Source organism: Cyprinus carpio, chromosome B21, assembly GCF_018340385.1.
Source record: "Cyprinus carpio isolate SPL01 chromosome B21, ASM1834038v1, whole genome shotgun sequence".
Lineage (NCBI taxonomy): Eukaryota > Metazoa > Chordata > Actinopteri > Cypriniformes > Cyprinidae > Cyprinus > Cyprinus carpio.
The window spans coordinates 10,054,714-10,068,406 of NC_056617.1; the positions used below are offsets into that span (position 1 = coordinate 10,054,714).

The 13,693-nt window shown below is 38.1% G+C and overlaps 1 long non-coding RNA gene across 1 annotated transcript; it reads left to right on the plus strand.

Annotated features, from left to right (window-relative positions):
* Positions 1-636: 636 nt before the first annotated feature.
* On the plus strand, positions 637-8,773 carry LOC122141285. Its single transcript, XR_006157664.1, has 3 exons — positions 637-1,156; positions 1,303-1,490; positions 8,307-8,773. It is a non-coding gene; the product is annotated as an uncharacterized LOC122141285 (long non-coding RNA).
* Positions 8,774-13,693: the final 4,920 nt, after the last annotated feature.

Here is a 13,693-nt window from a genome sequence, read left to right on the forward strand (position 1 = left end):
TATAAGAATAAAAAGATCTACAGCAAATGCAGCCAAAACAAAGAGCCAGTCTTCCTGTGATTAGTCCTATATGAGTATGATCATTAGCATTGGCACGTCCAATTAAAAGAGATCTCCTTGAGAATAGCTTGTGTCACGCCCAACTAGCTTGCTTTTTTTCTAATTGCCTCAGCTAGGTTTAGATTTATCAGATGATTTATCAGCTGGTTTGCAGACATGAGATTTCCTTGACACTGATGTGTCTTTATTAAAATGTCCATGGAGAATTTTATGTTGAAATGATTAAAGACTTATCCATCTTTCTAGGCTGAGGTTTAAAAATTATGAAAGAAAAAAAGCGCCAAGAACTAATTTTACATATGAACTAATTAATTAAATGTCAACTAATTTTTCATATGCATATATGAGCCCATTTATTATATATATATATATATATATATATATATATATATATATATATATATATATATATATATATATATATATATATATATATATATATTTATTTCACTATACTTAATAGACTCCATGTCAATGGAGATACAGGGTTCTGTGAATTAAAGCTGTTGACTAACAAAACCTTACCTTTATACTAACATGTTTGTGGAAATATTGTGTTTGGGACATGTTCTGTTGTATACTGTGGTATATCCTGTAGTATTTAGTACCATGGTATCTGTTAACAGCACTGTACCATGTTGCCACCGTACTGTGTTGTTAATGCTGACATCAAATATGCATGGCTTATTTTTTATTTTATTTTATTATTTTTTTAAACTTGCAATTTAACCGCAGCCTCAATGGGTAGTTGTGACAAACTGGTCCACAGTTTATACAGAAACCTTTACATAATTATTTAAACCGCAGACAGCTTCTCTATTATATCCTCCATGCTACACTCACACTGCTAAGACATGCATAACTGCAAGAGAGGAGTTGCTACAATATAGCTAGAACGACTTGTTTGTTGAGTGTACATTTTGTGATCTGATCCATAATTTGCCCTGTAGTCAACACAATATACAGTATACTATGTGACAGGCTATATTGGCAAATATTTTTCTCTTATTTATGGAAAATGTACATTTATTGCATCTAGATTGATATAAACGTGTGTGTGAGAGAGAACTTCTTTTCGGTCCATATTTTGTACAAGGTGTGTTGTGGAATATTTGACCCATCTCCAAAGGAGCACTACATTTAGGCACTGTTCGATGACATGATGTCTCTTTACACTTTAGTGTAGAGTTTTGTTAAAGCTTTAAATAACTAATATCGATCTATTTTTATCACTGTGCTCAGTCTCCCAATCGTTTTCGCCGCACATCCTCGTGCGTCCCATGTTTTAGGGATTGACGCGGTGGAGCTCATCTCATGCTGCTGCCGCCGCCGCCGTCTGTCTCACACTCATGGATCATCACATCCAGACAGGTGCCGTGGAGTGCTGTACCCATCTGAAACCGTGTCAGCATCGCGCTTGTGTTCGTCGGGTAAGTCTTTAAAGTGCTTATTTGTGCCATGATGAACGGAGTTTTAATATGAACAGAGGGAATCTCGGATGTTTCGGGTTTCTATTTTAACCTGCTTTTTGGATTAATATGTTTTTGTGTATTATTTTCTGATCATGTGTCTCCAAAGATAAGTACCGCTTTTAAAAGCTTTGCTATCGATGTAAATGTAGGCGGGGTATTTTTCGCGCGATCTTTTTTTGGTGGTTGGTTTGTTAAAATTTTTTTTATAATAATAATAAGTATTATAAGACGTTGTTTTTTAAAAAAGCTTAAACAAATAAATCAATCAGTGGCTGTGCTTCAAAACCTAGCGAGCTGCGTAGCATACTTAAAGGACATTCACAGAGGACACGTTCTGTCTGCGTTCTTTTTTATTAGTATTTTCTATATGCACACGTGTCTCACCATTGTCGCCTCTCGCGCCATAAGCGTAGCGTTTAAAGTAGGCTAGTTCAACTTTCAAAAACGAGTCTAGAGACGCTGTGCACACTATGTAGGTGTGTCTAGACAGATGATTTTAAAAGCAAGAACCCGTCTTGAATGAATTCGTCTCAGACAGCATGTTTGCTTATCACAGTGAATGACTCAAAATGCTGTCTACTTAGACTATTCATCCTTATGTTTTAAATACATTTTAATTGTTTTGTCCATACACTGAGAGTCACCTATATCTCCTATTGTGTTCCACGGATAAAAGTCGCAGGTATTTTTACTCTTAGTCGTATTATATAAATTAGCTTTAGTCATAGTGTGGAAAGGTTTGGTAAAACTTGAGTGTGAGTAAATGATGACAGATTTGATATTCCTGAGTGAGTGAACTATCCACCTCCACTAAACACGGGGGGGCGTGAGGGGGACTCGGACTATCCCGCCCCCTCACCCAATATGAGTATGAAAATAGATTTTAATTATGAAATATATTAGTTTAAAAAAAATACAGTTGCCAAATGCATATGTTTTCTAGCATTAATATGATGCTACTAGCAACAATTCAGGACAGTCTGTTTCACAAAGTCGCATTTTAATTGTTACTCTGACACAAATTCCCGCGCAAGCGGTGCAACTAAGAAAACAGCACTACTGCTATTACGGAGCCCCGCACATGACATGCAAGAAGAAAAAAAAACTGTGTGCACGATTTTCAATGTACTAAAACGTGCACACGATTACTATTTCGTTCCCTCGATTTGCTAAATCGTGCGCACAGTTTACTAATTCGTTCACTCGATTTATAAATACTGTGCACGATTTAGCAAATCGAGGGAACGAATTAGTAAATTGTGCTCACGATTTATAAATCGAGGGAAAGAAATAGTAAATCTTGCACACAATTTAGCCTACTATTTTTTCCTGCATGCCATGTTCGGGGCTCCGTAAGCTATGATGAAATATTTTTTTTTTTTCATGTTTAATAGAGGGCTAGATGATCGTAGTTTGGTAATTATTTCGCTGTATAATTATTGTTTGTTGCTTTTCAAGTTGTCGTAACTTAAAATGACGCATCTGTTAAATGGGTCGCAATGAATGTATTATGCAGGAAATCGGTCGCAATGAGCTTGTGTTTCATTGTAAAGCAGACACAATTAAGTATTTCTGGTGGTCGTGGTGGTATCACTTATATATTTATATCTATATTTGTGGTAAAACTGCTGCCTAAAACTGCTCACATTTTTATTTCCTGGATGTCAGATTTTTTAATTGTATTTTTCTATTGTATTTACTGTAATTGCTAAGTAGCTTTTAATAGGTTTATTCACTCAGAACACATTTTTCATTCCACTGCTGTAGCTTTTCCATTGTATTTCCGTCTTGAATGCTGCGCTCTTTTTTTTATTTTTTATTGCATATAAACATATTTAACATCAAGAGAAATACAACTTGCATATAAATGCCATTAGTACACAAGATTACAAGAAAAAAAATAGCCAGAGGAAGAAAGAAAACATAAAATAAATAAATATAACAACTAAAATACAGTACAGTACAGTGAAGACGGTACAGTTTACTTGTCTATTTCAAATTTACCGATAATTTTAGAAGTCCTGAGAGCTTTTTTTGTTTTACATTTATATACCATATTACAGTATTGTTTCAATTCGTTGATAAAATGTAAAAAATTGGGTGTATATGAAACTTCCCCATTACAACCAGTAATTGATAGTTATAATAATAGTGCATAATAGCCTACATCATTCTAAAACACGCTGCTCAAGTTCAAAGAAATCCAGCTTCTAAAACACGTTTCTAGACCTTGCACTTAAAAAAAAAAACTTCCACTGACCTGCCTCGCGACCAAATCTCTATCTGTGTGAACATTGTATTCTGATGGTTGTAGTAATATCGGTCCGACAAATATGTGAATGGGCCACAAAAGGTTTTTTTTTTTTTTTTTTAATTTACCCTGTGTCTATGTCATCACCCCCTTTCATCACCTCAGCCACCCCTTCATCAGTGCTGCGCTCTCGCCGGCTCTGTGTGGCATTTTGATGCAGCCCATATCGCTTCATTTAATGCCACGCTTTGCCCTCTCCTCACTTTGTTTGCCATTTGTTTTACGTCTGTCTTTCTGTTACTCCCTCTTTCTAAATGTCAGGGCTCCATTACTGATTGCAGTAGTTTCCCTGATGATGGTGACAGCAGGGCTGTACTAAACTTTCTGCTCGTTGCTCTGGTGCTACAGAGGTTCAAAGATTTGTAGCACAAGCCACACAATTGTAGCACAAGTATAAAAAGTATGTCACCATTTCTGACAGCAACCAGTATTGCAGTTCATTCATTATGTAAACGTGACATTCATGTTGAATACAGTTTGGAAAATGAGAAAAGTATAACTTCTTTTTATTTGTATATATATACTGACAGCTTAGTAGTCATCTACACTGAAATAACGTCTGTAAATTGCTAATAAATTTCACAAATAATTAACATTGAATTGACCCTTCACAGGAAGTTTGATTGACAGGAGATCTGACCAATCATGATGCCGAATTTGCCATTTTTGTCCGACAAACAAACTAGACAGCTAGAGTAGACAGTGGACTTGAACTCGAAAAAAAGGTGTGTATTGACAACATTCCGCAGTTAAAACAAGACCTTCTGATGTTCATTCATGTTTATTTCATGCTGTAACTAGTAAAGTGTAAGAGATGATCTGTTCATGTGCTGCTGCCGCTTGTACTGAGCTGCTACAGCGATCTGTCAAGACACATTCAAGAGCCACAAAACCACATTTTCTTTTTTTAAAAATGACAAAATTTGTAAGCTGAGACTTTTTCAAACCAAAAGTACCTGTATGATGTAAGTAAGTATGATGGCGTGTTGTCAGCTTCCTCTTTGTTCCGAGATGTGCAGTATTTTTCACTGTGTGAGAACATGATGTGTGGCGTGAGAGCTTCATGGCTAATGGTTAGTTAGTGTAAGTAATTAAAAGATGTGCTACTTTATGCAGCTTAATTTTTATGATTTGTCATGAGAGGAGTGCTCTTTGTTTGCTTGTATTTACATTTCGCAATATGCACAAAACAGCTCTCATAAAAGCTTCAGTGTATAGGGAGCGATTTTTTTTTTGTAGCATATACATGTGTGTGTGTGTCACTGTATACCCCTGGACAGAGCTTTCCTGCTCAGATGGTTGAGGTTACTAACGTCTGTGAACTTCTCATAAGCTCAAAGTACTTGAATGTGGCCACTGCCTGCCAATTCCACGTCTGTTCAGATGTTGTGTGCTATGAGAGAAGAAATCAGGGAGCAGGCCCAGCGCAGGGTGACTGACTCATTGAAAATCATCTCAGATGGATGGCTACCCAGTCATGCATTGAGATCTGAATGACTCTGTGCCACTCTGGCTCTGCCTCATGGCTGGATTCGATGGCAGCGCTAAATCCCAGCAGTCAGGACGCTATGATGGAATAGACATAGGAATGGTGTTGGCGCAGGTGCTGCCAGATTTGCAGCTGTTGGTGAGGTGGTTTGTTGGTATATTTAATGAGTTGGTTCATGTTTTTCATCAATTCATCATGTTTCCTTCTTTGTATGGCTGTCTAGCACCGGCTGTTAAAGTGCATCGTGCGACTTATGCATCTCCCTGACTTGTTATCGAATGTGTGGATGAGTAGTCTGTTGCTAACTGCATTAAGCAGTACTCCATTCATTTTCACTGATGCAAAGGAGTTCAGTAAGTCATGTTGCTCTCTAATGCTGAATTCATTACTCATAATTCAGCAAAATTGATAATATCTGGAACTCTTTTTTGCCCTAAGCAGTTAAATCGAGTTTTTTTGTTAATGATGAACCAAACACAAGCTCATTTAAACGAAGCACTTATTAGATGCATGCAGTGTTAAAATGTCAGGATGACTGAAATGAGTTCTCTTTACCATGACCTCCAATTTAAACAGTGCAGGGGAAATCATTAGAATAGCTCTAAGATTCACAATAGAAAACCCCCACCTCACCTTTACTACAAGCTATAATAACAATCAAGGGGAAACACGCCTCGTGAGGTGTAAAAATACTGACGTTTTATATTATACACCGTGGTTGGGCTGTATGTCACAGTAAAAACAGGGTCCAAATAAATAGCTACATAGGAAGAGGTTGCACACTGAATGTGTTGCATGCAATCAATGTAAGGCATTATTATGAAGCTCTGTTTGATATCTCATGCCCATGGCAGTTTCCATCTGGCTTTGGAGAGCTGCCGTTCTGGGTAGCAATCTGTGTGCATTTGTGCTCCCCCACAATGAAGGGGACATCTATTTCCTGTTCTGCAGCTTGACGCTGAATTGAGTTGGGATGTCATTCAGTGCTCTAGACTGCACCTACACAAGAATGCACCTAATTGTCATAAATGTGACAATAACTCAATCTAGTCGCTAGTAGCAAAAGACTGGAAATCTTTGCTTGCATCCATGAGCGGATTTGTCATCTATCTATCTGCTAAAAAAGGCAAAAATGTTCCTTTAAAACCTAGTGATATTTATATGGCACAACATTGTTTTTGTCTGGAGCCCTGGATGTGTGTCTCAATGTCTGCTGTGTGTCATCAGACTAATAAAAAAATAATTATGTAAGGACAATGCATTTTATCCATTTCATTTCCCAGCACCCCACACAGTGCTGCCCTTTTTGCATAAGTACGTTTTGCATTGTAAAGTCACAACCCACTTAATTTGCTTGATTTCAGCAAACAAACTCCTATGATAAAGAAGGTTAGGAATAAAGTGCCCTTTCATATTTAGAGGCTCTCAGCAGTTTTAGGTATATTAATAAATGAGAGTCACCTCAGCTAGGAGACCCTCAGGAGGTTTGCACAGTAATTGTGGAAGCCACCCACCACTTGCAATGAAATGAGTTCAGGATAACACACTGGCAGCACACACACGTACACACTTCCGCTCAAATGACACCCAGAATAGTACTGCTATTCTCCTGAAGCATCTCGGTTTTAATATGCTGGCTGGCATGTTGAGGGGTGGGTTTATGGGTAAAAGTCATTGTGTATGGTTGACAAGCACTTTTGTAACAGACTCTTTATGGGGCTTGTGTAATTACACACTGTATGTTACAGTCGCCCCTGACAGCTTTTTAGCATGCCCTCCCCCCCTCTTTCCCTTGCTCTTTGTCCTTGTCTGGAAATGAGACCTCCGGCATCCCACCATTATTTCCCTACAGCGAGGCAGCGAAGTCTCCTCGTAGCATTGTAAACACACACAGCCCTCCCTTTACAGCTGGGAGGACAGGCAGGTGATTCATGGTTGTCTCAAAATTAAACTCTGATGATTAGAGGCAAGGTAAAGCTCCGTTGTTGTGGATGGGGATAAAACGGGGGAAAAAAAAAGCTATGCACGTTGTTGGAAGCTTCTGAGATTTTATGACAGAAACAGCAGATATTGGCGAGTCTTCACCCCTGCTGTCAGCACCTCGCTGTTATTCTCCTTCCTTGTGTGACTGGACGGAAGGTTGACTCGGTTTAGTTGGTAAAGGGCCTTGTGGAGAAGAGCTTTAATCTTAGCTAGATCTAGATGTTTGCTCTAATCGTAGCCCCTAGCAAAACATCTGCTCCTCCATTTCATAAAAGAAAAGTGTTAAAAATGACATTAGGCTTAGTAAACAATGACGGAATTGTCATGCCCATCATATTATTCTGATGTAATGCTTAGTTTAAAGTGAAGGGAATGAATTATTCATGTAACTGTATGTGTGTAAGCATGCTTGTGGAGGAGGAGCCCCTCTTCAGAGACACTCACTGCTCAGTGCACAGTTCTGAGCCCCTCTCTACACTGCTGAACTGTGGAGGAGTGGGCCTGCTAGGACTTCCCACTACAATCTATGAGCTACACAGAAGAGAAATCATTTACTGGCTCAACACATCCTCTCTTATCTCATTTGTTGTTTTACCAGGACTGACTTGAGAATTTTTTATTATTTTTTTCCGGCTGGATCATAAGCATATCGTCTTCTTTATGTATATGTGTGTCTCTAAAAGTGATGCCAGATCCATTGTGCATTCAGACAGGAGTTTCAGAGACAGACAGTAACCAGGCAGAGGCTTGTGAAGGCTTCATTGAGCACACCAGGAAAAGAATGAGATTTTAAGGCAGTTCCTTTCTCACGCCACTGACTCCTCTGTGAATAATGCCAATGAGCTTCTTGCACCTATAATAGAAAACTGGAACAAAATCAAAAAGCTGACGACATCATTGTGTGGCACGCAATGCAATTTCATCCTGCAGATTTGATTAAATACAGTACTGTGATACCTGTTTAAATATCCCCGTTCTCTCTTTCACATAGGAAAGGAAGCCTAAGATGAATGGTGGCGACAGCATTCAAGACCTCATCCAAAAGAAAGCCACCCTGCTGTCCATTTCCATCTACCTCTGAGAACGTCGTTGAGCCAACGAAAGAAGAATTAGTCCACCAGTGAACGACAGCAATGTTGTACAGTCTTTTAAAGTAAGAGCTCTTAAAAATCCTCAGGCTTTTCTCTTGATCCATCATCAGACCAGTTTCAAAGTCTTCCTCCAACACCAGAACACAGTGTGTCCTTGATCTGTGAATATAAGAGATGTGAAAAGTAAGACGCACGTGTTCACACAGGATCAGACGATCAGGAGGACCCCTGGGTGACAAATAATGACAGCAGAGTGATGGTGACTTCAACAAGCAGGGCTTTGAAGCGCTGAGCTGCACAGGTCACAGATCAGAGCGGTGTCTTCTGGGGCTGACAGCTGGTCTGAGGGAGGGAGGCTGTCTCTGTGTCAGCGATGCAGCTATGTGACCGTGAAGACACCATCTCCACTACGGGACTGTCCACCGCCGCAGTGGTGGCCATAGCATGTAACATCTTGGTAGCTCTGCTCATACTGGTTCTGATATTGATCCTCTGCAAAGCATGCAAGGTTCCCTCCAGCCAGGAGGGCGTCCCGGTGCTGACTCTAGAGAACGCACGTCAGAGAAACGAGCAGAGGTGCTTGCTGACGGCATGAGAGAAAAATTTGGTGACGGAATGCTGTTTATATTTTGTACTGCCTGCAGCAATCAATTGCGGATTGGGAGGCATGGTTTGTCATGAATTAAAACATGATTTCATAGATGTTTTATGCTAGAGGCCTGTGTAAGTGAGGCATCATGTAAAAACACTGGAGGACGAGGAGTGAGTTGGCTGAGCGTGGGCTGCTGGACTGTACCTGAGCTCTCTTATACTGTACCACTCTGCCTGAGTGTTTTATGTAAAGGTAAAGAGACTCTCAGTCGCCTCTTTAGAGTCATTCAGTAGTGCCTGACAATGTCAGTGAAACCCCACACCTGCAGCTAACCAGCTAGCAATCAATGTTATGCTAATTAGTACAAAAACAAATAAAAGCTCAAGTGCAAGAATTAAATTTTAATGAGAGCTGAATTGTGCTGCTTTGTCTCTGAAAGAGAAATTTTAATAAATGCATGTTTTATTGTGGTTGTTTGCTTGTGCAATGGGCCAGAGGGACCGGTAGCCTACACCAATAACATGCAGCATTTTTTTCGAGAATATCAGAGAAAATTAAATGGTAGATAAAGATTATGAATGTTTAATAAATACGTTGCAATATCCATAAAATTCTTGGTCTTTTTTTTAACATCTTATAAAGTTATGAGCTACCTTGTTATAGGCATGCTGTAAGACTATTTTTGACTTTTCTCACATTTCTAGACAATTTTAAATGCTGGACCAGAAATGCAGCTTTTTAAGATGTAAAAAAATAATCCAAGTAAAATAATGGTAAATCTTTTCCTATATATCTTTTCCTAATTTATTATTTAACAAAACAACTAATAGAAACTTTTAAAGAACAAGGAAAAATCTACCTGGTTACATAAATGAACACAACTTTTTCTAATAGTGCATGTACTGTGTTTGAAATTAACCAATCACATTCAAACTTTTACTGAAAAATTATTATAATCCTCCAGTAATTATTAGTATTAGTAATTATAAGTGATGCCGATTAACCCTGAATAAAAAACAGCTGTTTCTGTAGGATGTTCTTTGCATCGTTTTGGTTGCATCTTATTACTGAAATCACAGCCTGCTTACAAAGAATGTGCAGGATCTCTTTGTGAAGAGGGGTACAAAAGTAATTCCAAGAATTAGGTGTGCCCTGGAATACTGTGAAGGCAACCATCAACAAGTGGAGACAACAGGACACTGCAAAAAACAGGTCACCTCGACTGATCACATGTTGCATATGACAACAATATTCTGTATTCTTCATGTCAAGCATCGTAGCCTACCTTATTTTTTGCCACAACCATGAGGCAAAATGTTTAATGGTCCAACAAAACCAAATTGAACTTATGTCCATGATTTTACAAAGTACATTTGGGACAAAAACAAGACAACACCGCACTCACAATAGAGCGGCTCAATTAATCGTTAAAAGACCGCAATTTCGATTAAAACGCCCATGCGATCTTATTTCTAAATAACAACGATCCGTCTGTGTATATTAAACCTTTCACAAAATCATATTGGATATTCAAATCTGTGTTCGAGCTGCCACTGACGGAGAGAACAGATGCTTAGGTAGGCTATAAAACGCTTAAAACAACCAGTCTTTTCAACCACAGTACTATTTATGTCTTACAATCATTATCACAGAAGTACTGAAAAAAAGTTTATAGTTCGGATATTAACACTGATGCCTATTAATAACGATCAAAGAGCAAATCATATTTTGAAAATAATTTTAGTTTCAAATAACATTTGTTGATTACAATGTTGATTACAATGTTACATTGATAAGTAACTGATAAAAATGTCATTGAATCATTCATTCAAAAATGCTGATCATTCAGTAATGAAAACAAGTGAAGTGAATGAGTGAGTCATTGAATCATTTATTCAAACTTTTTAAAAAATAATTCATTTAAATTAATTAAACATTTTTTTAACAGAATGAGGTGATTATATGCTATTTTACTTAATTCAGAATTGTGGAGAATCATGATCCCCATTTGAAACAAAAAAAAACATTATTAAAGAATTATCCAGCTCTAACTCACAATGAAGCATGGTTGTGTAAGTATCATTCTATAGGGCTGCTTCTCTTCAGCTTAGACGGGGGCAATAGTCAAGATAAAGACAATCATGTACAGTGCTAAATTCCAGACCATTTTGGCACAAAACCTGCTGACCTTTGCTAAATCTTAAAGGGATACTCCACCCCAAAATGAAAATTTGGTCATTAATCACTTACCCCCATGTCGGTCCAACTTCGTAAAAGCTTTGGAACACAATTTAAGATATTTTGGATGAAAATCGGGAGGCCTGTGACTGTCTCATAGACTGCCAAGTAAATAACAGTGTCAAGATTTATAAAAACGTATGAAAGTCATCATCAGAATACTCCATCTGCCATCAGACGTGCAATCTGGGTTATATGAAGCGACGGGAACACTTTTTGTATGTGAAGAAAACAAAAATAACGACTTTATTCAATAATTCCTTTGTCAACAGTCTCCTCTGTGTGTCTCCATATCACCGTATGCTGCGTATGCTCTTCTGTATCATCTGCACCACAAGCAGTGTTGGGGTAGTTACTCAAAAAATGTAATTAGTTACTAGTTACTAGTTACTTCTGTAGATTGTAATGAGATTACTTTAATAGTTACTGCATTTGAAAAGTAACTTCACTACTTATTACTTTACTTTCCTTTTTTAGGGCCCTATGAAATTTTTAAAGTTTTATTTTTTTCCCAAATTCTGTTTTTCCGTTTTAATTTTTCTGGATTCCATTTTTTTTTTCTGTTTTATTTTTTCTCAACTCCTTTTTAATGGTTCAGTTTAATTGTATTAATCAAAAAGCATGTCTTATTAATTTAAATCATAACACTTATACATTTTCACAAAATTTTATTAAAAGTTTAACAAAAATTACATGTTTAGGGGCCTATGAAATGTTTTTTTCTTCACCATATGTTTTATTGTTATCAAATTCTATGTTTTAGTATGTCTAATTATTTAAATGCATAAAAACAACTTAATTTATTCAATTATTTCTTAAAATAATTGCCTTATTATTAATGCATGTAAATATGTCAATGACTTGCTGAAGTGCACGAAAACCAGCTATGTATGTATTAGACCCGGAAATAATCTCTCTCTCTCTCTCTCTCTCTCTCTCTCTCTCTCTGTCTCTCTCTCTCTATACTGTATAAATTACATTATATATTATTATGTAAAGTAAAATATTATACACTATAATATAATATAGGGCCCTTTTTTAACGATCTAAAAGCAAAGTGTAAAGCGCACGGCGCAGGTGCACTCAGGGCGTGTCCAAATCCACTTTTTCTATTTTAACGATGGAAAAACGGTTGGAGTGTCCGGGCGCATGGTCTAAACGGGTTGTCCCTATTCTCTTAATGAGGAATGGGTGTATTTTGGGCGTAACTTGCAATAAACCAATTGGAGTCTCATCTTCCATTCCCTTTAAGAGCCAGCTCTGCTCGTGCCATGACGGATTTGATATTTACACGGCGGAATTTGGAAAGCGCAAAGACAGAACGCGTCTCCGAGATGAAACGGAGCTGCTCGTGTGCGAGCAAATAGCCTAATTCGGATACATGCGATGACTATCCATTATGACAGTGGTTCCCAAAGTGGGGGGACCCCGGCGCAGGGGTCGCGAGATGATTTCTATAAAAAAAGTGGAAAAAATATATAGGCCCTATATATTTTTGTTGCAATTAATTTAACCCTTTCGCACGTACGATCAAACCGGTGTGATCAGTCTAGGCTGGTCCCCTGGAGTGTACGATCACACCGGTCAGTGCATGACGTGAAATTCAAATGTGCTCTCGCGCACAGGCGCGCTCAGAGATGTCATCACAACTTTTCAGTGTTTTCAACCACATAATGTTTATTTTAGGTTTCAGACATATAAGTACTTAAAAAAAAACAATACATTTAGAGTTTGTAAAATACACACTGATGTCAAAGGACGAGGCAATAATAATCATTTCCATTATAATTAGACACGTTTTATGCATATCAGATACACATTGTGTAAGTAACTTTAAAGTTTACTCTATTATTCTCCCAGTTCACCATCCACTTACTTTTATGGATTTCGGGAGAAGTGGATGAATTCACGTGTTGTAAATCCAACAGATCCGATTCTCTGAACTGCGTCTGCGGCACAAACTAAGATGGCGGCGCCCATCGCGCATACAGTTCAACTAACGCGATCGTTATAAAGGTGTTTAAACAACAAAACACTTCCACTTGCATATATTTGAAAATCGGAATCGCGGGGCAGCAGCGCATTTATCATGGGGGTCGCGGGCTTAAACGTTTGGGAACCCCTGCATTATGACATGTAGGCATTTTTATATTTAGCCTAATTAGCCTACAAAAAATTTTATGCATTGCAATCCTTTAATTTTTTATATTTGGCATGTTTGTGTGCTGCTGTGCGTCCCTGTGTTTAATAAGCAGCGTTTACGCGCGTTGTGGACCCGCCTATACTAACACGCTCTTTAAATAACAAAGAAAAAACACTGCGCCAGACTTTAGACCAGGTTTGAGTTGGTCGCAGTCTATTTTCAGCTCCTTAAAATAGCAATGCGACAGCAATGCGCCTGAACACACCTCTTTTTTAGACCAGCACGCCCATGGGCGCACAAATGGGCGCAAATGC